Raw genomic sequence first — 25,688 nt, 5'->3', positions numbered from 1 at the left:
CCTGATCAGACAAGAAATAGAATAATCTACAACGGCAGCCTAGTTAACTGGCGGCTGCCAAATTTATATATAGATGAATTCAGCTTGTCGTCTTCTCAGAGGAGAAAGTCAATGCATTTTCCCATTATCTGATCATCAGCTTCATTAAAAATGAATGGCTTGCTTTATTTTTCAGGTCTCTACTCTTCTTCCAAATTTGTCTGGAATTAACCAGCAAGGGTACTGCTGGGAGAAAAAAGGAAAACGGAGGCTTGTGCAAATTTCTCTATGATAGCAAGTTGGGGGGGGGGGGAATGTTTAAACCCCCTCCAGTGGATTAATTTTACCCGTGTCTACAAAAACAATCAAACCGCACAGTTCTGTGACAGCATACCAAAAACTCTGCAATCACTGAGTCGTATCTTGAGATGCCATCTGACACAAACATATCAATGTCCCTGTCCATGCAGTCAGCATCAGTGACACTGATGACATTTCTGATATGTCTGTTTACCCATTCTCAAAGGCCTCCAAGCATCAAGGGTTACTTGGTCAGATTTGAGTGTTTCAGTGTGTCACTTACTTCACTTACTCATGGTAAAGTTTTCCCAAGATCTCACCTGACTCTTCACCATTTTGGTGGAAGCTGGTTAGTTATACCCCGTTCTGCCAAAGCAAGCACAGACTGCCCGCCGCCTCTTTACCGCAGCTATTTTCAGTGCCCTGTACGGACTCTCTCCCCTTTGGCCAAAACAATCCCCACTTGATAGCGGGGATTCACTCTTCATGGTCTTGCCTGTCGACGATAGACTTCCAGTAGTCTCCTTCAGACTCTCTCCAGCTCTCTCCAACACAGCGTGCCAAACAGGATACACCACCTGAGCCCTCAGCGAGTGTCCTTCGTGCCTCTCCTAAGGCCGTATTCCTGTTCTCTCAGTACAGCAACTGCCTTTCGGTAACAACACGTCACTGACAACCCATCTTACGCTGTCATTAGCTGCGACCCCCACAGAGGTTTCTGCAGACCTGCTCCTTCGCCAGCTGCTCCCTCACCGCGGTACCACGCACCTTGCTCTGGTCCCTGCCGAAGAGCACCTCCCTCTCCCTTCCCGCTATGAAGACTCATCCTGATCGTTTTTCTGTCCTCCAACACCCTGGTGGGTCCCCCCAGACTGCCGCCTCTCTACTCTAGTTTTCACACCTCTAATGAGAATGTTGAGTACTGCTGACAAAATCCTTTAAAATCCACCTCGATGCAGGTTTCCATTTCAACGGTGAGTTACTAGGTTCCTCTCTGTGGTTTGCATAGCATGTCTTACGGCCGAGATTAAAATGAATCTCACAGGAAGCACGAAGTGGAATTCACCCAGCCTCTTCCCACTGCCACCGAAACAAACAAATAAATCTAGACCAGAAGCGTATCAGGAAACCTTCCGCAAAGAGAAGGAAAACACTAAATTTAAAATTAAAAAAAAAAAAAAAATCACCCAAAAAAAGCTGAATTGACTGTAGGACAAGGATACTTTTGTACCTCACGTTTACCAGAGAAAAAAAAATTAAAAACATTGCCAAAATAATCAATCATCAAAACAGTCATAGTCTTTGAACAATTCTCCCTCAGGAAGCGGAATTAAAAATGTAGAAGGCAACAGATTAATAAAATCATATATTGATAAAATAAAAATAAATCTTTAAAATTATTAAAAATGGAAAAAAAGAGTAACACTACCATTAGATTCTTTCTTACATCTTTAACCTGCTTTTTAAAGTAAATCTCTTGATTCAGCATCGACAAAGAACACATACATCTCCTTAAGCTGCTTAACCTTGTTCCACAGAGCACTGTGTCATACCAATGTAAGGCCCATGTAGTTTTGCACAATGCTGAACGTGACAGAACGCGATGCATCCTGTTTTAAAACTCCTACAGACTGAATCGCTCTTTCACTATAACAACACACAGAGCTCCCATTACTTTAGTACACAGGCACTTCACAGAAGAACAAACACTAATTTATAATAACTAGCAGCAGGCTAAAAATGCCTTCTTCTGCCGCTAACCAACAAGTTTTCACCCATGAAAGATGTGAGAAAACAGGGACAAAACGCCTCAGTTAGGTTCAACCAGTAAACCCTGCCATAGCATACATACCTGGTTCTGCGCTTCAGCAGTAAAAAACCCTGGTACTTAGGGAGTGCCAGTGTGTGACACCACCAAAGGGCATTCCTGACTTCTGAGATGTGATGAAGTACCACCTCCTCCATGAACAGTACTGAAGAGCATCCTCTGAGAGAGGCATCAAAGAAACCAGCAAGCCATTCTTCAAATCAAACAGGAACGGCAACACTAACGCTAACAGAAGGTGGTATACTTTTGAAGGCAGATCGTTATCTGTTCCTACAAAGGTGGAGTGGGACTATCGTCTGGCACTCTTATGTCTCCGGCTTAAGTGGAATTAATAGCGATTAACTTCTGAATAAAAATTTATCGACTGGGAAAGAATAATGGGAAATTGAGTAGAAGGTCAAAGCACAGGTTAGAAAATTAAAGAAATTTCAATCTTCTGAGATCCAAACAAGCTTACTGTTCAATCTAAAGTTTAATATTAAACTCCTAACAACAACAAAAAAAACCCCACCACCCCCAAAAGTGAATAGCCTCCATAGCAACTGCATACTTTCCGGCTATACTTTCAGACTATGGCAGAGTTCTTTCATAGTCTACCTGAGCAATCAGACATACAGAGCGAAAACACCATGGTATTGTAGGAAAAGGATAACGGTGGAGAAATTGTGCTGGCTTATTGTTGTAAAGTGGATAAAAATGCTGGTGAGAGACACACCCAGTCATCATCATATCATGCTGCAAATAAAAGATGTCCACTGTATTTTCATCTGTCAATTCAGATAATAATATCCGAGACAGAAAACAAAATACAAAAAAGGAAGTCTACATGCTACCCCTTTCCACTAAGCTACACTAATACATTAATTTTGATGGCTTAGATTCTGTTTCATGGCAGTGCTTTTCACTTTTCATTATACACGAAATCAGCCTACTGTCTACCAAACCTATTTCTAACTGATGAGTTTTCCTCTCCATAACCCACTACTTTTCATTGTACAGCAGTAGTAGCACAACCACTACTGATGGCAGGGATTTGAAATTATTTCAAATGTTTATTGAAAAATGTCAAAAGAAAATACTTTAAAAAAGCAAAAGTCTGATTATCACAAAGTTCTATATTTTTTCTAAAGTAACAGAAAATATCTCCTGAAGGGCTCATTCATTTGTAAAAAATTGTTTGTGCAAATAAAAATATTACTATTAACTTCATGATCTTTTTATGAAAGAACACTGCAACTGCCAAATGACAAGTGGTAAAACTATGAAAAGTCATATAAGGTTTCTAATAATGTCCCTCAGTAATTGTTTATTCAATTAATCATAATTCAAGTGTCTGTGAGAAAGAAAAAGGGAAGTAAAAAAGGAAAAAGAAGTAGTCATGGTCTGATATAGAGTGTATTCAGAATTACAAAAGAAATTTTCTTTTTTAAAAGCAAAACATTTAAAATCTATTTTTAGTACATGAATCCAAATTCTGTACTTCATATAGCATCAACTCTTTAAAGACCCATACAGAACCCAAACAAACTAACACAAGAGTTCACCAAAGCCACAACCAAGAAAGAACTTCTTATAAAATAAAAACCAGACGAATGTTATTTTATCTAGAGGTGAGCAGTTTTGTGGAGAGCCTATCACACATGTGAAGTGTACATAAAGTTTTTATGCAAGCTGATATTACTCAAACAAAAATGCAGAGACATAATTAAAGCTTCATTAAAGATTTAATGCATTACGTTGCTGATTTTCAATTACTGTTTACCAAAAAGAAAACAAAGAACCACACAAGCTTATAAGATTTACAACCTGGGCATAATATTACGCTGAAAAAACACCCCCTATGATTAAAGAGACTGGAAGGTAGGCTCTTTTATTAGGTTGATAATCCACAAACAATACTTTAAAGTGATTAAACATTTCTTTATTTCCAATCCTTAGGTTTTTAGCCACTGGCCAATTTTAAATTTATTTTATAAGAGTCTCAAAGATAATGGACTTCCTCTAAGCTGCACTGGCAATCCCAGTTCATCCTCCCAGTAGGGGAAAGGCGAGCAGAAATCCGGCAGCGGCGGGCAGACCGACCTGCGGGCATGACCGGGCCAGCAGTTCAGCAGGTCTTCAGCCTGTGCTATCCTCACCCTCTTCTGCTTCGTGACCAATTCCCTGGCTTTCTTGGGAGATGTGTAGTAAGGATATAGGGACTGGGACAAGAAAGCAACGGAGCAGTAAAAGACAGGCAGACTTACGAAATCCTTCTGAATCTTATGAAAAATCAGGTTCCATGTGTCCTTGTGCTTGTGTAATTCCTATTGTGTAAAACCTTCCCGGGTTTTCTTCTCCAAAGCACCAGGGGAATCGCAGTCCTGTGGCTGTCTTTAGAGCATCACACAGATGCCCAATGCCAGACTCTCTTCATTTAACCAGTCCTGGCTTTTGATCACACCCAGCTCCCAGATCCTCTCATGGAAGCTCTTCCCTATAGTAGTACTTTCACGTCCGTGCTTAAAACCTTGCCAACGTGTCACTTATAGGGTGGGCCTGATGCCAGCCAGAAGACCCGCCCATCCCTTCCCCAGCTTCTCCATGATGCTACACAATAAACCTGCTACAGATTACAAAGCACACCCCAAAATCCCATGGGAAAAGCCACGAGGAAGCCATATTCAAGAGCTACAGAAGGGTTCTGCATGGGACATGCACAGGACATAGAAAGGCCATTTGGTCTCTGGCAGGGAAGGGATTGTGCCCATTCCCTGAGAAAAGCTGCGCTAGCCAGTCTTGTACCAGGTTTCCTAAATTCACTTTCAATCATCTCCAAACATAAACTAACTGTATTGTGAAAGTGAGCAGTCCAGGCAGGTTGCTGCTTTGACTTATACAAGAAACTGAAAAGGCTTTACATTTTAAAACCCCTGGAGCTGACACAGTTTTACACCAGTGTCACAGGGATCAGAAGGCATCCCACCTTCGCCTGCCAGGTGCTGACGCCGGGGCAGTGCAGGAGGTATGCAACGCACTTAGAAGTCGTACAAGGGAAGATACACCGTTGGTCTGTTGTAACCTTATCAACTGCAGGTTTAATATAAGAGATTCTATAAAAACAGCCAAACGCCATACTACCCAAAAGTTTAGCTCCTTCCCAGTGTGCAGAATCCACCTACTTAGCAATCATTTCTTTGATAAATAATGCTCCTGCTTGGCTTTACTCCAGGACTGATTTCTACTAAGTTTTGCAGCCTGCCTATTGAACTTTGCTGGGTTCTGACCAGACCATCAAATAAGGACAAACTATGACAGAAAGAAAAAGATTAAGCACAGGAGTAACTGCACAAGAGCACTTCTCGTGCAGATCAGAAATGCAGAATTGCAGATCTAGTAGTGGCAATTCCTTGAAAGGGCATTTTCCCATCCACCTAATGGCTCCAAGGAGAAGTTAAAAATATAGCCAGAAAACAAGGCTAAATGGTGCCTCTTCCATCCCAAAAGCATATGCAGAATTTCATTACTGGCTTTTGTATTAATCTATACATTCTGTCACTGTGGACAAATGACTGAAGAATCCTGCACAAGAAACTCTCATGATGCTTATTAATGCCAAAAACACTGACTAAATTGTGTGGAAACTTAGAAATAAACAAACAAAACAATAATTAAAAGCTTTTGGAAGGTTCTGTACACCATCTAAAGAAATGCATCCACGTTGTTAAAGGCAGGCAATTTAAAACACCTCAGTCTTTTATGTGGAAACTACTATGTAACTATTGATTTTGGAGTACTTTTTTCATTCTATCTACATTCCTATAAATATGATCTGGCTAGGAAATTTTTTTTTTTTTAATTCCCTCAAGCTTCATAAACCTGTACATTAATGGAGAACAATTTTTAGTTGCTCATAATAAAAAATACCTTATTAACACCAAAATCGCCTTAATACAGCTGCCTAGAGTCCACATTGACTAGTATCTGGGTTTGGGGTGTGGGATTTTTGTGGGTGGTGGGGTTTTTTGTTTGTTTGTTTGTTTGTTTTTACTGTATTGCTCAATAGATCTCCAAACACACACAAAAAAAAAGAAAAACAAAACAAAACAAGCAAATTGTTCCAGCAAGAACAGAATCAAAACTACCAACATGAGGAAAAGAGACAGAAGAGTAATAAAGTAATTTTGCCTGAAGAAAGATTTGGATAAGGATTTGGACTATTTAGGAAACAGTCGTTTCAGCACGTTTGTTCTCTTACAGATTTCTTTGGGTATATTTCTTCCCCAGCTACAAGCAAGCGTACAAAATTTTTAAAAGTTTTCCTTGCTTTTGAGCTCACCAAAAAGTTGAAAAAGCCATTAATCAACTGAGCCATTCTGAATTTAAGAGCGCAAGCATGACAAGAGTATGGTATACAGCTCACAATGAGGAAAAAAAGAGTTACTTAAACAGATTTTGTTTGAGAACAGTAAAAAAAAAAAAGAAATGTGGAAACTTATGTAGCTCCAGAGATGTCCACGACGCCTCAGTGCCACTGCTCAGTTCCCAAGTAAGCCTTTGATAGTAACAAACACATGGATTAAATACTAAGGATAGACCTCCAGTTTATTCTAAATAAATGTAGCTCCACAAAATTGAGTACAGCTTTGTGTCACTGACAGGGTTATAGCAGAGCTACAGAGATTTAAATCAGATGCCTCTAGACTGTCTTCTCCTCATTAAAAATATTGTTTCTTCTGCACTTCTGGAGCAAGTGAAAATCATTGCTTGGGACTTGGCTAGTTATGCTAGAAGCAGATCAGTGAGACCTGCTAAGTCAAGGGATCTTTGAGAGTCTCGGATATTTTCTATTTCCTACTCAGGTACTTTTTCAAATTACCAAGGATTTGCAATCCTGGGATCCCCAGGAAGAAAATCCCACTTAGGGAAGACATAGCTACACTCAGAAAGAATGCTGTTAATAATACCCTTCACTTTAACTAATTTCCACCTCAGAGATTTTGGATGTCACGGCTCAAAAGCATAAGCCTCAGCTGCTACCCAGGGCTTCCACAATGCCACGCTCTGCTAGCCTATTCATTGCTCGGAAAATGCCAGCGTGCTCATCTCTGTGGGGCATTTCTAGGAGCTATTCTAGAGCAAGCAGTAAGTGAAAATGTAAACAGACGCATGCAAAGTAATAACTAGTAGCAAAATAAACTAAGTGCTACTTTAAACAAAAAAGGTCATCTCCCACACGTGGAGAGGCTTCTCAATTCATTACTTCCACCCTTACTCCCCCAACACTGAAGCAGCAATGTCACCTTAATTTTTTTTTGGTCGCTCTACATAGAAAGAAACAAGTAGAAGGACACTTGGAAATATTTTTCATTTGCAGGTATTTGTAGCACTTTTCACACGATACGCATACAAGTTAAACCTCTGCACAAGCTTCAGTGAATTTAGCCAAAAGTCATGGAAGACTGTGAATTGCCTTAATAACAATCCCCAGGCGTCAGGCAGTAGCTGTTTAATTACATGTTTTGTATTTATTGAAAAGATAAAGTTAATGTTATTCTAAACATTAGTAGATTCCTGGAAGTCACAAACTCTGCACCTGAGCTGCCCTACCATTCCACCACTCTCTCAATGACTTTACATCTGGGTTACATACGCTGGGTTACAACGTCAACAATTTATTATCAAACTTAGAAACAAAAAGCAGAAACAGATGTTGGCAGTTCCCTGGCAGATTTTCTGGTCTGCCTTCAAAATCCTCAAAGCTACGGTGTGTCTTCAAACTCCTCAAACCACTAACACAACGCAGGAAAAGTACAGCAGTCGTGAAGCACAACTGACAGGCAGACTACCAGTACAGCAGGCAACTTCTCTGTTTCACTGAACAGGCCTCCGCATCGGAAACCATCACGGCAGCAGTCGTCTGGGTCACCTCACCAGAGTGAGCAACCCACGCACAGCACACGGCTGTGGGAACCAGTGTGGTTCCCTCCTAGGTAGTGGGAAGTAGTGGGAGGTAGTGGGAACTACCTCCTCCACCCTGCTTCACCGTTGTTCCAGTTCTACGGATCTGGAAAGGTCTGGCAAATTAATGGGTTTCACCCAGCTTTCAAAAGCAGGACAAAAATCTTAGAGAGACAAAATATATCAGTATCTGCTGTATACCTCTTTAAAAAGCTGCTTTATTGGAGACTGTACCGTTTTTCAGCTCCCACTCAAAACTTAGCCTCTTTGGCAAAAAAGTTGAGGGAGAAAGGGAAGGAGAAACCATATGTACAACCTGCTATACCATTAAATACTTGCAAGCAAAATACATCCAAGGAATCAGCTAATTCAATGGCATGCAGTGCAATAATTTTCTCAATTCTGAGTAGCACTGAAGCCACAACACCAGTTCTACACAATTGCAATCACACCATTTGCAGTCGAAACCTCACCAGTCAACAGATTCAGGCTTGATGCCTAATTATTGTCTTTTGGTCCTGCACAAGTATGGGTTGTGACTGCTCAACAGGCAGCACTGCCTGCTTTGCATGCTGAGGGTATTACAGTGATACGTAAAATGTGTAAATGCGGGTATATGATAAAAGAACATCATGAAATTCAGGATGACTACAGAGACAGCAATAGTCTACAGAAATAATGTTAATCAGTCTTCAGTTACTAACAAGCATTTGCCACAATGCCGGATTTTAAGAGCATGGGAAACAAGACTTAGAGAGACTCAAAAATGAGAATCCTCAGGGCTATAGTGGCACTGCTTGAACTGCCTGTGGGGAAGCGATGGGAGATGTTCTGAAATAGCTCAAGGCATCTTGCAATCATAGTATCTACTTCATCTTTCCAGCAAAAAAAGTTTGTGTACAAACACACAGCACCTTCTTTTGATAGCCAGCTGTGGCAGCCAAAGACACCTCAGCTAGAAATTATACTCTCCCTGGAAGTAAAATCTAACAATCAGGACCTGAAAAACTCTTTGTTGATCTATATTAACTCCCAAATCCTACAAATAATTTCCAAACATACTTCCTAGCAGTGTTTCAGTTAATCCAGCATTATTATCACAGCTTCTGCTAACATTTAGAATTATTTTTTTCCAACACCTTTAACTCCAAAACATTATTCTTTGTTCTACCACTTTCAAAAAAATTAACTAACCCCCCTCCCATGCTGGACATAATTTCATTGAGGGTACTTGTACAGTGTTACCATTTTTCTCTTAATCTCTTTTTACCCAGCACCTGTATTGCGCTCCCTCTGCCACTCACTGTGCATCTATCTGATCCTTACAATTTAAATGATTTTTCTACAGATTTTACTTTCCCTGTAATTTTTAAGGCGGAAAGGCAAGTAGCACAAATTGTAGTAATGTTTGGAACTACGTCAAAGACAGACCCATTGGTACAGGGCACACATGTTAGAAGCATTCCATTCACTTGAAAAGGAATTTAAAAATCACTACAAAGCATGACCATATGCAATTACACTATGATCACCTGTGAGACAGGTGACACTGACTCACCAATAACTTCTGATCTTCTTTTGCAAGGATCAAACATACTAATATCCATTCCTAGCCTGTACTATATTTTAATCAAACTTTAAATGTCAACCTAAAGCAGTTGACCATCGAAAGAGTCATGGACTGCTGCTTCAAGGGCAAAACTAAAATGGAAAATAATTTACCACATCACCAAATGGTTGTTCTCATGGAAAAAAAAGGTATCAGAAAACCACATCTGGTGACAAACAAACAAAAGAGGAAAAGAAAATCTGCTTGTATCAGTTTCAAGGATGAAGTCATCCCAGACTGTGAAAAGCAAAGCCACATCAAAATCCCTCAGAAAGAGGTTATTCAAGTTGAGGATTGCTCCTTACAGTATTGTTGAAGCCCGTGCACCACTGAGTATTCACTTACCCAAAAATGTATCTTCCCTCACTCCCTGGGAGACTATTTTACAATGTTTTTTCCCACGCTTAGTTCTCCTTTCTGTATCTCACCCCATCATTCACCGTTGAGCCCTCCTTACCATACATAGGTTTGTTTCCTGCTGCTTCTGGCAGCGCTTTTTGGTTTGGAGGTAAGATTATTGCCCTTTATTAACAAAAAAGAGATAACATTTCAGTCCTCTCCAATTACTAAGAATCATTCCTACCCTTTGAACATCCTTGTGTTATTTATTTCAAGACAAACAACCCCCATTGTAAGAGACACACAACTAAGGCAGAGATCAAAAGTTTGTAAGTTCTTTTAAAGCAAAGAGCTTTAATAGCAAGTTAAGCTCCAACACTGGAAGCTTGCTATTAAGATTCTAACGTTACCCTTAACTCAGTCCCTGTGTTCCTTGCTGTCTCTCTTCAATAGGTCAAAAATTGGCAGAGTGAAATCTTTTTCTCACAAGAGACATTAAAACCGACTAACCTTGGACTTCTGTCATGTCTCAATTCAAAGAGTTGAACAAACAAAATGTAATTTTCACAGGGTAGACTAATAACCCAATTTCTGCTCAACATTACTGTAATTATTTTCTTGACAGCGTAAGGTTTACCAAGTAAAATGGAGAAAGTTTGCTTCTGCATCCAGGAATGCATTTGTCCCTAATGAACTGATAAAACCACGTGAACCCTCATATAAAGCAGTGTACAATCACAGCAGCAGCAACGGGGTAACTTCCTTTGCTAACTGAACACTACAGAAGTGCCATGTACTTGATATGCAGATGGTAACAAGAGAAACTGTGTCCGCACCTGTCACAACAAGGTCTTCTATTTCTGTAATTCACTGAGCATCTTTATTAGTGTGGTAGAAGAAAACCAGACGCCATCTTATTCACGTACCTACAGATACCAACCCAACAATATATTCAGCATTAATAAAAAAACAAATGTAAAATTGAGAAAAAATTATTTCTTTGATCGTAAATTCACTAGGCTACAGAAAATGGAAAGACTTTCCCCAAGTCTGGAGTATCAGAGCTATACAGAACGGTAACCACCCACTCCCAAGTCTTCAGCATGAAGAGACAAAGATTTATGTAGACGCTGTGGGCCACTGGCTCCAAACTGGACTGTGAAGCTGTTTCTATCACAATGGTGAAGCACCTGCCAATTTTTAAGCCCTAAGGTTTTCCTAATAATCCAGTCCATGATTCTCCTATAATTTCCAAGAGATAGTTATTTTTTTCTGAAACACGTTTCTAGATTAAATGCACACCCAGACACGAACTCACTCAACTCTCTGCACATGCGTCCTCCACAGGTTCATCAGATCCTTTGCACAGGCATTTTTTCTAACCTCGATCCCTTGCAGATAAAAATCCACCATTACATCATTGCTTTTTCTTGGGGAATATGTCACACGCACTGGGAACTCATGAATGTGGCTACATTTAGAGGCAGAAGAATTAGCCTCCTCAGGACAAAGAAGAACAAATGGAAAACATGATGACGTAACTTACAAACCAGATACAGATGGAAGGGAAGAGAAAAAAGAAGAGGATTAAATCCTCACCACATAAAATTCAAAGGCATTTAAAATACAAAGTACCCACAGCAAAACTAGCACAGATACACACCAGCCGCAGAATAAAATGTATACGTGAGGTTACCTTCCAGACCTTGTCACAAGCGCCATACACATGCAGATGCAGCTGAAGGATGACAATGCTATGCCTTACAAGAAGGAATTCAATTTTCACATGCTACACTTAGGGACCAGAAAAATAAAATTGTAACTAGCACACAGGAAGGTTTTTCTGAGGTACCTGGGGCTGAGACTGAAGAATCTGCGATCGTAAAGATAATCCTGGAAATACAAATAAAAGTACTGATATCATCCCGAGTCCCCAGACAAAAACTGGCAACAATACCACCGCCATCTCATAAAATGCAAATTGAAGTTGGTATATTTTCACTCCATGCTTGCTTCTGACACTGAAATGCCTTCTCACAAGTGAAAGTGTCAAAAATCTCATCAGTTCTCTGTGTCAGTGCTTGGTAAGCTACAAACATCAGCAAGAACAGATCCGGGAGCCACTAAAAGAGGATTCAGAAACCACTGCCTGTGGGGAAAGCGTATCACAGCTGATGAGCAACAGAACAAAAGACTAAACTTCTAAGGCTTTAGTCTCTCCTCAGCAGAAAACGGCTTCCAGATTTGCACCCTTGAAGCTTAACATGTTGATCCGTACATTTTCTCTTTAGATAGTACTGTAACCATAAGATTTGCTCTTTGGATAATAAAAGCATGGTAGAGATCTTTAGAGAGGTTCCTTCCTCTTGGTAAAAAAAGTTCGTATTTCACGAATGCTGTTCTTAAACAGCTGTGGTCATGGGATCTTAGAGTGTCTTCAAAAGATTCAGTTAATAAACAAGTGCACAAGAATAAACAGACTTCAGAAACTATAACAGTCTGAATATATAATATTCGGGTACAACAGTAGGTGCTTTTTATACTGTATGCTAAGTCCTCGTTATGCATTTGGCATTGGCTTGGTTACAGCAAGTATGAGATAACTCACTAACACGCTGTGTCATCAAAACTCACCAGATGGATGCTCCAATTACACGAAGTCCCTTCCCTTCCCCACTCCTCTCCTCCAAACAGGATGTAACTTTTAAAGAGTGATGACAGGCGCCAACATGGAAAATCCTATGTTGATAATTACTTACCTACCAAAGTGTGATCGCTGCTGCACTTTAGTCAAAACTAATGGTAAAATTTGGTCTTCATCTTGAAACCACTTTACAAAGCTGTACTTGCTACAGAGCTTGCAAGGCTTTGGGAAAGGCTAGTCTGACCGGGGTGCACACAGAATTATGCACAACTGAAAGTCTCAGGCAAGTCTGAGTTTTTCCTAAATAATCCACTCCTGCCACCAACCTCATGCAAGCTCCCCTGACACTGCCTTAACAGGTGACTGATACTTTTTTTGCATTTTCAACATCCCAACTTGTCTTCTTAGGGGAGAAAAAAAAAAATTAACTGGACTCCTCCCTTTCCCCTATTCTCCCCCTTACGCACACACGTCACCTGTAGACTGCTGCCGCTGGACAGACCGACCACAAGCGTGGTGCAAGGCCTCTTCCTCTTCCTCGTTGGGTGGCACCAGTGGAAAACAGGTGGGTTTCCAGCAAAGCTGCGGCAATGGGCCGCTGCCTCACATTGAGCAACTCTTCTCTGCAAGCAGAGTCTTCCTTCCTAAAACCCACCAGCATTTCAGCCAGGTCTCCCATGCTGTTCAAACTAAGTATGAATAATTATAGGTGACTTCACAGCACACCACTTCACACTTGAAAGATTTGATGACTTTGTATATGCAAATGTGTCTTCTCTCCGTAGCACAAACCCCCACAGGTGCCAGCCAAAGATCAACGAAATCCACCCAAAGACTTCATTGGATTCTTCTCAGAGCCACTGAAGCAGTGAGTTTTATCCGGATTATCAGGTATGCCCGCTATTCAGCACCTCACTACATCTGAAAAGCCAACACAAAAAGGATGCCACCAAGGTTTGTAGGCTACTATGCCGTAATAATTGTGTGGGATATTGCGAAAGGCCATGAAGCTGCAGGATTCCTGTCATACACTGGAGAGAGGGAAAGTCGTCAACACACAGAGTAAATAAAGTGATGGTAGCTGTGCACCTAGTTGGAGGAGGTTAGTCTTTAAGGGCGATGTGTCTGATTTTTTGACATACTAATCATTAATAACCAAGACACAGAATGTTATCAAAATGGAAGAATAACAGCTTTTTTGTGTACTGTTACGAAGTCTTTGCAGTTCATATGATTACTAAACCTTCAGACTGACTTTAGAAGTATCGTAACTGACTGAGAAAATATCTTCCTCTTCCTCACATCACAAGAAGCCCTGAATTATTCAGCCTCACCCTGTGAATTCCTTCCCAGTAATTTCACCCTCTGGTTTCAGGTATAAGACACCTACAAAAGTACAGTACGTATCCCTCAGTGTTTCCAGTGTCCAGTGGCCCTAAAGTCACTGTTCTACACACTCTGCCATTTGAAAACACAAGGCCCTCGGACAGGCAGCTGAAAAAGTCTTCCTTTTCCAAATAAACAAAGTACTGTTCCTTAATAAAAAAGGAACTCTTATCTTACTGCTGTTTGTGCTATTCTGTTATCCAGAGCATATCTAGTGTATGTATATAAACCTGCACCACAGTGCCTGTGGATGCCACTGCTTAGAAGACCATAACACAGGGTTTAACACTGCAGATCAAAATTTGATTTGTGGACTGCTCAGGTTTCAACACAGTTATATACTGGAAGGAAAAAAAAATAAAAAATATCTTTAGATCTCTGCCTAAGAAGTAATTATCTTCATGGATAAAGATGCTGAAGAAAAGGTATCTTCAATAAAATACAAATTTGCATACCAGAAATGTGACATATAAAAATTGCCTTTGCTCCATGCACAAAAAGGCTGTTCATTGCCATTTTAATTCCTAGAGAATCACCAAAAGGCAATCCTTTTTGGAGTAGAGAACTTAATACTTTTTTGAAAATTGACTATATGAATACTAACTGTATAAATTGTGCTTTTAATATTTACTTTCCATGCAACTGTATTTGCACACTGCCTTTCAGTTCAAAATGCTTCTAGTGGCTATCAGGGGGTAATTTATCCTGAGCAGGGTCTGACAGAGAACCAGATCTCCTCTAGGAAATGTTTTGTTATTCCTGGTCGACAACAGCTAACAACTGGATCCCAGTGACACAGGCACTCTTGTAATCAGTGCAGCAGAAGCCATCAGGTGATGCTCCATGTCCCCTCTGATAACCAACGTAACCCAAAGAGTTACCTGATACATTACTGAGACTACTTTTTATCTAAAATAAGCAGTGACACATGCAGCTTACAGATATCCTAATCAATTTATTCTTCTCTTCTCCTTCCAGCTTACTTATTTGGCTTTCCTTGAGACAAAAATTTTGTTTAAGACTGGGAGGCTGGGATATCTTGGCTCCAAACCAGAAACAATCAAGTCAGTAGCTAACTAGAAATACTAGTTCTTTTTAATAAAGTAGTTAGATTTTAATCCAGAACATGTTTTGATGTATTGTATATCGAAGCATTAAATGTGTGTAACTCCTAAAATACAGACGCGTTTTCTGTAGCCTTAATTACCTTTAAATTTGCATTCAAAAGCAGCTTGACCTAAGCTGAAATAAAGACATTCATTCTTTACAGTTTTCTTAGGTAAAGAAATAAAAGGATATGTGAGAGTGTGTTAAGTCCCTAACTCAACTTTAACTGCAACTGAAACTGCTGATTCCAAAATCGGTGCAGCCCAAAGGGTACCGCACTCAAAATACAGCACATTAAAACTGCCTGGCTTGGACAAGACTTTAAACTAGGGCTAAGCAATCAGACTAATTATCTAAGACTGTAGTTAAAAGTCTAAAGCCTGGACGTTGAAGCTAACGCAGAGACAACGTTATGAAGTACAGTGCTGTCCCCTTGGATCCATACCCAACTCCTTGCCAAGAAAGCAGCGAGCTCAAACGTCTCTCCAGCACTCCTTGCAGCCCTAGCATGGTCCTGCACGAAGAAGCTGTCAAGGATTTGGGGATTTTCTCATTGTTATGAAATAAAATTAAGCATGCCAAAATCTGAATGATGTCATGGCAATCTCATAAGTGGATTACATTAATCATTTATCAGCAAGGGAAGATAATTCTTGAGCGAGAGCAGAACCCTGAGTTCATCCCTATTTATCACGCTGAGGCAAAAGGTACAATAGCTGTGGATATCAGAAATATACATGAAGTTTGTGGAAATGGTATGTAAAATGCCCACTGAAAATGCAATGGAATTACAAAGCTACAGAGTGGTTTTACAGTGACTCTTTTATTTAATACAAGTTTCTGTCAGCTCACCACAAAGTTACTGGGGGTGATTTTCTTCATTAGGTAAATGTAACTGCACAGCACATAAACAGTAGGAATGCTGCTTAATAAATCTCTCATTTTTTAAAACTAGTGGTCTAATTTTTGAACTGTTGCAACATAATTTAACACAAAAATATGTTTTCTAAACTTCTGGACATTACTTTTCTCCATTTTGATCATCTTAAATATCCAATTTAAAAACAAAAATAGAAAAATTACCCGGTCACGGCGTAAGCTAATACAGCAAATGCATCCGTATTTCAGCCCTTTCCTGGGTGGAATGACTATGACAAGACGGACTTAAAGACCAGCACCCATCAGGAGGTAATGGCCGTTTCCCTCACACGGCAGACGCTCTCCACCCAACACCGGCAGCGGCAGAGCGAGGAGCTCTCTGCATGGCGGCTCGGCCGGCAGAGGAGGAGGGCAGGTGGGAGGAAGGCTTGCCTCCAGCAGCCATGCCCCATCCCGCCGGGGCAGCAAGCAAAACCTTCTGCACACTCGTGTTTCAAACCCACAAGAGGCATGGCGCTTCGGCTTCAGAGCTTCGTGCTTTAGTTAAGCCAAGAGCTACAAACATGGCATGTGCAGCCCTCGCCTTAGTCACCCGATTTGAGCAGCGCTTAGATCAGATGGCATTTAGGGATCCTTTCCAACTCAAGTTACTCTGTGATCATAAAAAAGCTGGTGTGAGAAAGCTGTTAAGAGGAGAAAAAAACCCTCAGCTCCCCACACACATCACACAAAATGTACCAATTTCCTCTTCCAGCAGTGGAGGCAGTGCCCACCCTCCTGAAATGCACCTGAGACAGCCAACATATAGAAAACTACTGGTTTTGCCTGTTCTTTGGATTTGAAGAGTGTTAGTTAAAGCATTCTGTTTACGTTAGCCTGGGGAAGACCTAGAGCAAGAGCTTTTACCCTCCGCTTCCTCCCCCTGCTCTGGCAGCAGCTTTTTTAGATATTACTCTCAGTTGTTCTTTTAAAAATGTTTTTCTAATTTAAATTTATTTAGTCTAAAGAAGAGTTATATTTAAGATTTCCAAAGCACCAAGATTTCAAACATGATCAAAGGCCCATCAGAACAGACACTATATAAATACATGGTAACAGTAACACTGTCAGCAAGAATTGCAACTCATATATCAGATTAAAAAAAAAGAAAATCCACAAATGAAACCTAAGCATATGGAAAAAAAAGTCACACTCATGTATGTTTTAAGTCTTCTATTATGTCAGCAAGAATTGCAACTCATATATCAGATTAAAAAAAAAGAAAATCCACAAATGAAACCTAAGCATATGGAAAAAAAAGTCACACTCATGTATGTTTTAAGTCTTCTATTATGTTCTGATTTTTTTTCCTCCTCCTTCTTTTCAAAGATACCTTCTTTTACCCAGCCCCTAAGCTCTTGCCCACCCAAATACCCACCAGTTTTTGCACAAAATATGTTTCTTGTCAAAAAAAACTCTGAATGACCACCAGAAGAGGAACGATCAGAAACCTTTTCTCTTATGTACACAAAAATGAAAATAATTGCAGAGAAACAAAATTCTTTATCCAGATCAATATAGGGTACCAAACCTGTATCTCCTAGATATCGAACCAGTACCTCAACCACACATATACAGAAAGGCAGTTCTTCCCCTAGTATACATCCCCAGCATGGAAAAAATAAAGCAACAGTGAGTTATTGTAGGGTAGTTGCTCAATCAATCTTGGTAGCAGATGGCCAAGTTTTGTAGACTCCATGGCTCTGCTGTCCTGGTGTCTTCCTGATCGGTGCTCATCTTCTAGAGTTGAAAGTTTGAATATCAAATTCAGCAGGGATGTTCTTGATGCACAAAAAGGGTGCCACAGAGTTTAATTAGTCGAAAAAAGAAAATACCACAGAATTCAGCCCCAGTTCCAAGGATGTGCGGCTCATCTGTCACATTCACCCAGAGCCTTTTAGTGAAGTCTCTCACTCCCTACTCTCACATTTTCCTCAGATGGGTGACAAGGTGGTCATCTTCTTATGAAGAGTAATTTTCATTGAAGTGCCCATTAAAAAGAAAGAAGCAAGTAATGCTTAATTGCTGGCTTATGAGCAAGATTTGATAGACCAAATAGATAATCCAAGAACATGTTGGACAGCATGGGGGCAGGGTACCTGTCTAAAAAAAAAAATTTAAACACTTTAAATTTTTTAAACGTTCTGAAATAATTGGCTAAACGTCACAGAACGTCTCCTCCTTTCGGTAGGCAATGGGAAAAACAGAGGCTCCCAGTGTGGTCTACCTCACCTAGACTATTTATTGTTTTAAATACTTCTAATCCATTTCTTTCCCTAGTTTCCTTGATGATGTGCAAAACCCCACTGCTTATCCACAAACAGTTGCTTATACAGGCTTATTGGATGACGGAAACTTCTTCCAGTAAGTATTCGCAATTAGACAGAACACAGCACATTGTAGGACATGATCCTGTAAAGGAGAACATGACGGACCAGGTGAGATGCCACTTTCCCAGCGGCATCTCCCAACTGACTCCTTGGAAACAGACTTGCACTCCTATTCCCACTCCTCCTCCCATGTCAAGATGGACCCCCTCCAGCAGAAAGGGTCTAGTGGAAAAATACCGCCCTATGGTCCTAGAGTATCCTCAGCTAAGTCCTCTGCCATCCACAGCTGTCATTACGCTGCTCCTGTATTTATTTCTTCAGAATTAGGACAGGTATTATCATCATTATTAGCCCGCATATGTGAAAGCAGCAAATAAACATATTCCCTAGGCCCCTTCAGTAAAGCAACAAACATACAGCTTTTTTAGAAGAACACAGTCTCATGCAGTGGAAACAGAAAAATACTATCACACTGCTCTGAGCATCTGGCTTATCAAATCAATCAATACTATGAAGCAAAAATAATCAATCTGTTTTTCAGAAACCTTTAACCCCTATACAATATGTATTACACGCAATCTATTAGAAATAAATGAGCAGAGGGTTGTTTGCTAGATCTCTCATTAAGCAGGAATCTTCACCTTCTGTGAAACCAGAAAACCACATTTAAAAATGCATTACTGGAACATCAACGCTTGACTTAAACCTACAGTAATAGGATCTTGTTCAAAGTTAAGCTTCAGTTAATCAAGCTGCATTGCCTATGGACAACATGTATTAAACTATCTGAAGCACTTCTAATTATTATTATTATCATTATTATTATTATTATTATTATTAATTTTTTTAAGCATAAGAGGAAAGGTCTGATTCTTCTAATTTGTAATCTCATATAAATCCAGAATAGCTGTGATCAATAGCAGACAATTTGTGTGCCAAGGGAAAAAATGCTGGATCTCATCTGAAGTATCTAGGCTATGAGATGCAACTGAAAAGTTTTAGCTCTCTGATTTTTCCTTCATTTTGTCTATTTGATGACTCTGAAGTGTATTTTATAATTTTTTTTTTTAACATGATCATTAGTTTTGGATATTAACCCTGAACTCACATACATGCAGTAACACCATAGAACCAGCGTAGTGTGTATTTTCACAGTCACCTTTTCCAGATTTACTACTCAGTTCTCCTAATTTTGTTTGCCATAAACACTACCACACACTGAGGCAACCTAAAGCCAAACAACAAAACCACTGCAAACAACTACCCACATTGGCCTGTTAAAAATACAAAATAAGCAGCTGAACAGGAGATCTCATGTCTTTGCACCCGCATGTCTTGCATGTCAGCTCTAGCGCCGGTACGCACTGCTTATAAAAAGAAAAGGCTAAGTTTCAAAGATGCACATAATCCTCATATTGCAGGCTTTTTAAGCTTAAGAATGTAAGCATTGTATATGATTGTGGCTTAAAATGGTATCAAAGAAGTCAGAAGCCAGTTCCTGGTCCAATTAAAATCCGTTCAAATCTCATATGCAAAGAAATCAGGCTTCTGGTTAGTGCTGCTTATTAGACAGATGACGCAAACTTTAGCCTCAAAATTAGTAGTCCCTGATTTCAAAGCACTATGGAGTCTTTATATCCACATAGAGCAAACAACATGTTCAGGCTTATCTCCAAAAACCCACACCCACTTTCCCTGCCCCACAAGAATAAGGGCATGATGGACGACACCAACATTTCCACCTCTGGCGTCCACCATGCCACCACATCCAGCATCACAAAATTTCTTCCAAAGTATTACTTCCTATCGTTTAAACACACAAAGACAGTTTTAACAAATAAAAAATTAGGAATGCATTTACACTCTTCCCAACACATAAGGAACTGCAAACTTATCATAAACAAATGATTGAGAATTAAATTATTAACTCAAGAAATTGTGAAAAGGATTTTACATTAAGTAACCAAAAAGTTATAGTAAAAAGCTTTCATGTCTCTCCCGCCACTCCAACACAGCAAAACTATCTTTTCTATCTACCTAGATGTACCAATTCACCTTCCCAGCATTCTTACATTTTATAACCAAAGGGCTAATCTGTGAATACCTTTATTTTAATAGCCTTCCAAAAGGCTGGCCTTGCATCTGTTAGAAGACAGCATAGGAGCCAGAAAATTTGCTATTTGAAGTGAGGACAATGCATTAATGTAAGATAAAAGTATCGCTTCAAGCTACAACTAGAAATGTCCAAGAAAACTTGGACCAATGAATTATACGATTCATACTACACAGCCAACCTTGAATTGCCATTACTTTGTAGAAATCAGTTTGGCCTAAAAGCTCACAGATGTCTCAACCTCAGATCGCATTTTCCAATGAAGGCAAGCTGTCTTTCACTCAGGTTTACACTTCACTCATTAGACATCCACAACATCCCTCCCAAGGTGCATTAGAACAATAAATTTTCTGCTTTTGCAGTTTCCTGTGGTCTTCCACTATTATTTACTGGACACTTAATTTTTAAGTATAAATACACACAAATGCAGAGAATTCAACAGTTACTGTTCTCCTTCACTTCCAAACAGCGTTTCTGGACAGTCTACCCTTCTCTCCCCCTCCCCCCCCAATCTCTAATGTAATCTTACATTAGAGCACAAGGTAAAGATGCACCTCACTTTTGGCTTTATACATACTGCTAAGATGTAGCACCTAGAGAATAAACACAATCTGTGTCACAGTCAATGTTTGGGAAAATCAGGCATCACATGCTTGTTCCAGCCACGGGCTGCAAAGGCAGGTGCAGCCAGTCCAGATTTTAACAGCAATGCAGCAGAACCTGGAGTACTGTGACTGGAATATTTTCCAGGGCAAGTTGGTTGGGACCCCACGGGCCACAGTCGCAGATGCAAAATTGCAGCCACCTGGGCATACTCTTATCAGCTGGCGTAACATGACGCATGTCAAAGACAAGAAAAATGCTACATGCCCGATCTGCCCTACACCCACATTAGCTCACGCTTAATATTTGCAGAGTCAGGCAAACATCTCTGCCTTGTAGAGCCTCAGCAGCTATGAAAACAGCCGGATCTGCAACACACTCTCTAAAGCAAACTGCAGTTCCACAGCCCAAAAAAGCTACAACAGGGGAAAGCAGAAAGATGTTGCAGTTTTCCAGCCTAGGCCCAAGTTCCCGTCTCTCTTAAAAGGCAGCTTTACAGATTATGGCAGTAGAACAAGCCTCGGTAAATTGCTCCTGTTAACACTGATCTTTCCAGAAAGCAGACGCAGCACACACGGCTGCAGTGACCACGTCTGTGATTTAGGCGATCGTTACATCAAACTGCTTTTCCGGGAAGAAAAGATCAAGACGCCTTCCCTTTCCTGAAACCAGTACGTGATGGCAGGAGATGTCACCTCCCCCCCAGCCCAGGGATGGAGAGCAGAACAGGCGACTCGCTGCACCCCACAGAGAGGACGGCAAGACCCAGGCCCCGCTGGGTTCCCTTCTGCAAACCGGGACGCGGCCAGAGAGCCCGGCAGCACCTCCTGCAGGAGAGGGCTTTGCTCCCCGTCCTGCTGCGACCGTGACCGCCCGTCCGCAGAACCTCCACATCCCCCCCCTTCTCCTTCCCCTCTTCGCCGCGGAAAAGATGCGGGGTGGGAAAAAAACATAACTGAAAAACGCAAAGCCAGCAGACCAGTGCAGTAGGGTAGGCACAGTTCCACGCAGTATTATGCCACGCATATCCCACCAACACGACATGGAGCCATCGAAGCGGCGACACGAGCGAGAGCACGTCACTGCCCGCCGCAGGCCGGAATCCAGGCATCCCCGTAGGCGCGGATGCCGCTCCCCGCAGCCCGGGCAGGTGCAGAGCCGCCCGCCTCGCCCGCAGCCGGGCGCACACGGGGCGCCGCGGCCCGCCCACCCCGGCCGCAGCCCCCCGCTGCCGGCAGGCGCCGCGGGCCGGGGGCGGGAGCGGGCTGGCGGCCCCCCGGCCGGACACCCACCCCGCGCCGCCCGCCCGCGGGCCCGCCGGCCTCCCCGCCGCCCACCGGCGCGGGGGGGGGGGGGGGGGGGGGAACGGGACGACGGGGGGACGGGCCCCAACTCCCGCTCCCGGCCGCGGCCCCTCCGCACCTGGTGCGGGTCCGCGCCGCCGCCTCAGCAGGCAGGGCGGCTCCGGCGGGGGTGGCAGCGCACCGCAGGGCGGAAAGCCCGGCAGCCGGCCGCTCCTGCCGCTGCCACCATCTTCCTCCTGCCGCCGCCGCCGCCGCCAGCACCGCCCGGCCCGGCCCGGCCCCTCCTGCCGCGCCGCGCCGCGCCGCCCTCCCCGCGTCAGCGCGCCCGCCCGCGCCGCTCCGTGCCGTGCTGTGCCGCTGCGTGCCGTGCCCCTCCGTGCCGTGCCGTGCCGCGCCGTGCCGTGCCGCGCCGCTCCGTTCGCCGCAGGGCGGCCCCCGCCCCGCACGCCGCGGGAAGGCGGCGCGGAGGGAGCGCGGGGGAGCGGGCGGGCAGGGGGCGCGGCGGCGGCGGCCCCGCGGAGGCGGGTAGAGGCCCGAGCTGCTGCGGGGCGGCCTCGCGGCGGCCGGGCGGAGGGGGCCCGGCCCCGAGGAGCGCGGCGCTCCGGCGGTGCAGAAGTGGCCCCTGATAGAGCGGTCGGCGCTCTCTGACACGGCAGCTCTTGCGTGGGCAGTGGAGAGCGAGGGGGGCCCAGCGAACCTCGTCGGCTCGCCGTCCCTTCCGCGCGGGCCCGCAGCCCTGGCTTGCCCCAGGAGAGAGGAGCAGGCTCCCAGCGTGGAGCTGCACGGCCTAAGGGTGGATGGAGCACGGCGCTGCATCCTCCTTGCAGCTGCTAGCCGGCCTTGGGCACCCTCCACAGCTGCGAAGAAGCTGCAAAGACCGAGGTGCTGCGCTCCCAACCAAAGTGTGGGAGCAGCCCGCGTGGAGGCTTATTTCCCTGCTAGAAAGTTCTTACCGGTGCCTCTCTCCTGAAAGACGGCTACTTACTCCTGTGTTCACATAAACATAGTGTCAGTACTTGCGTTTCATCTATAGCCCAGCCTGTAACAGCTATTGTATCTCGTAACTGCTGCTCCAAGCTGCTGCTGCTCGTACTTCACTGCCTCAGTGATTCCACACGTACAAACAAAATCCTAAATTCCACAAGATAGTGTCTTGCATTTTATGGTATTTAAATCAATATGGCTGGACAGTCATAACCAAAATAAACTCTCAGAAGAAACACACTTTTTTTTTTTTCTCACAGCCAGATTGATATCTAATCAGTTTTCCGTTTAAAAAAGGATAGGAGACTTTAAGATGCCTAACAACTAATGCAAAATTGTAGTATTTGCAACCTAAATTGGTACATTTTGATAGTATTGTGAATTTGTCTCTTCAGAGAATGTGGTAAACATCCGTGAAGTGTTTAGGCACACCCCACTGCAAACTATCACAAGTAATCTGTACATATAAAGGCTTGTAGTTAATTACTATGATAACGCTATGTTAGTTTGGAATATAATTCTGTTTTTCCCCTTCCAAAAACATACCTGAAAGAGACTTTCTGGTTCTTGATAATAGGGTAGCGCTTATTCCCCTATTATGATATGGTTCAGCCACTCTGTAAGCACAGATGTTCTTTTATATGCTAGCCAAAATGCTGCAGTACTCTGCAAATGAAGGCTTTGAAAATGAGCGTATGAAAAAAAAATTGTTGAAAAAGAAGGAAAAAGTTAAGAAAATATGAGTGACTTTTGTTGCTTAGGCAACTGCTGCCAAAATCCTTTGCTCTATTTTTAATACATTGCAACACTTTGGTTTTTTTCTTCCTTTGCTAATAGTTTTTATTCATTGACCTTTTTTTCTCCTATCCTGGAGACATCTTCCAACCTGATAACTTTTGTAGCGAAAATAACAAAACCTGGAGGAGATCTCTGTTCCCTTCTTCTTTTCTATGGCCTGGATATACGACCCTGGTAGGGCCCGAGGTTACCGCAATTTAGGGTGCATAGAATGCGTGTGAGAGACTTCCAAAACTATTGATTCTTGGATAGTTACATTAGGTAAAACGCTTCACTTGTGATTCAATTCCTTCTTTCTGTCCTCTCTCTCAAAATAAAGAAGCAGTTAGGCCTGAATGTGATCTAGATTTGCTCCGCTTTAAGAGGGAGATTTGACCAGATGACCTCTAGAGGTCCTTCCCGACCTACCTTACTCTCTTATATTCTCACAATTTCAGAAGACTAATAACAGCAGTCTTCATGACTGCTAAATTATATCCAAGAAAAGTTCCATATCCTAAATGCGTTTTTCTTCCAGAGCTCCATTTTACCCCGTTTGTTTCACAGCTCATCATGACAGGTCTTCTAGCGCACAGGTTGTCTGAGAACCTGAAGAGATGCTACTGCTAATGCAACAGTATTAGTATGCTGCATTAGCATTGACCTTCAGGCTCTTACATGTTTTCAGTCTGATCATCATTAATTAGTCAATTTTTCTTCTCTGTCAATTTTTGCAATTAAAATGCTGGAAATTGCGATCTGTTTGTTTTCAAGGTAAAGCTTTCATTTATGCAACACAGTTTTGTTCTAGCTCTTTCTGAAAATGTAGAAACAATTTTGAGTTTTGTAAAACCATGCTTATATGAAATTAACCTCCTGGACAAATGTACACTGCCCTTTTAAAACTGAGCAGTTCATATTTAAATATAGTAAACAAAAAAAACTGACTGAAAAGCTAGTATCCAAAGCACCGAGACTAATTTGTAACTTTTAAAAAAACAAGTAATGCTGTGGATGAATCTATACAATCTGCTGGACATGAAATGATAACCTTGTGAGGGTGACAGTTTTCTAAGTCATTGTGGTAATCTGTAACAAATGCAAATCAGCCAGCTTCTGGTATATTCACTCTTGCTATGTAAATAGTGCTATTTACACTGAACTGATTTTTCATTGTATATAGTTTCTGCTCCCCTCCTGTATTTCAATTTAAAGACAAGCATTTGCATCGTCCCACGTGTCAATGGCTTTTAAGGCTCGGTGCCCCCCCCCCCCCCCCCCGGTGACCAAGACATGCTTACCTTAGGGGAAAATGGTTCCCCTTCCCAGGGGTCCTGCACCAGCTGAGACCAGCCCATACGGCTTGTGATTGCGCTTGCTGCTCAGCGCTGCTGTGAAGGTAGAAAGGCAGATGGAAATTGTCAGATTTGAGAGAGCCCTCATTCCCCTTGGTTCCAGCGTACACACAGAGCTCCTATGGGCTTCGTGGACAGAGTTGTACGGGGTTTCTAAATCTGCTCCACAATA

At 42.3% G+C, this 25,688-nt stretch overlaps 1 protein-coding gene across 1 annotated transcript in view; it reads right to left on the bottom strand.

Moving 5' to 3' along the window:
* APBA1 (amyloid beta precursor protein binding family A member 1) overlaps positions 1 to 22,662 on the bottom strand; it is a 98,696-nt gene extending 76,034 nt beyond the window's left edge. Inside the window, exon 1 of the mRNA XM_075527514.1 lies at positions 22,519 to 22,662. The gene's annotated coding sequence lies outside the window, so the exon portion shown is untranslated. The remainder of the gene's footprint in view (positions 1 to 22,518) is intronic.
* Positions 22,663 to 25,688: the final 3,026 nt, after the last annotated feature.

The sequence above is a fragment of the Mycteria americana genome, chromosome Z, assembly GCF_035582795.1.
Source record: "Mycteria americana isolate JAX WOST 10 ecotype Jacksonville Zoo and Gardens chromosome Z, USCA_MyAme_1.0, whole genome shotgun sequence".
Taxonomy (NCBI): Eukaryota; Metazoa; Chordata; class Aves; order Ciconiiformes; family Ciconiidae; genus Mycteria; species Mycteria americana.
Note: the sequence above shows the minus strand (reverse complement) of the source record. Positions and strands in the feature narration are given on the sequence as shown.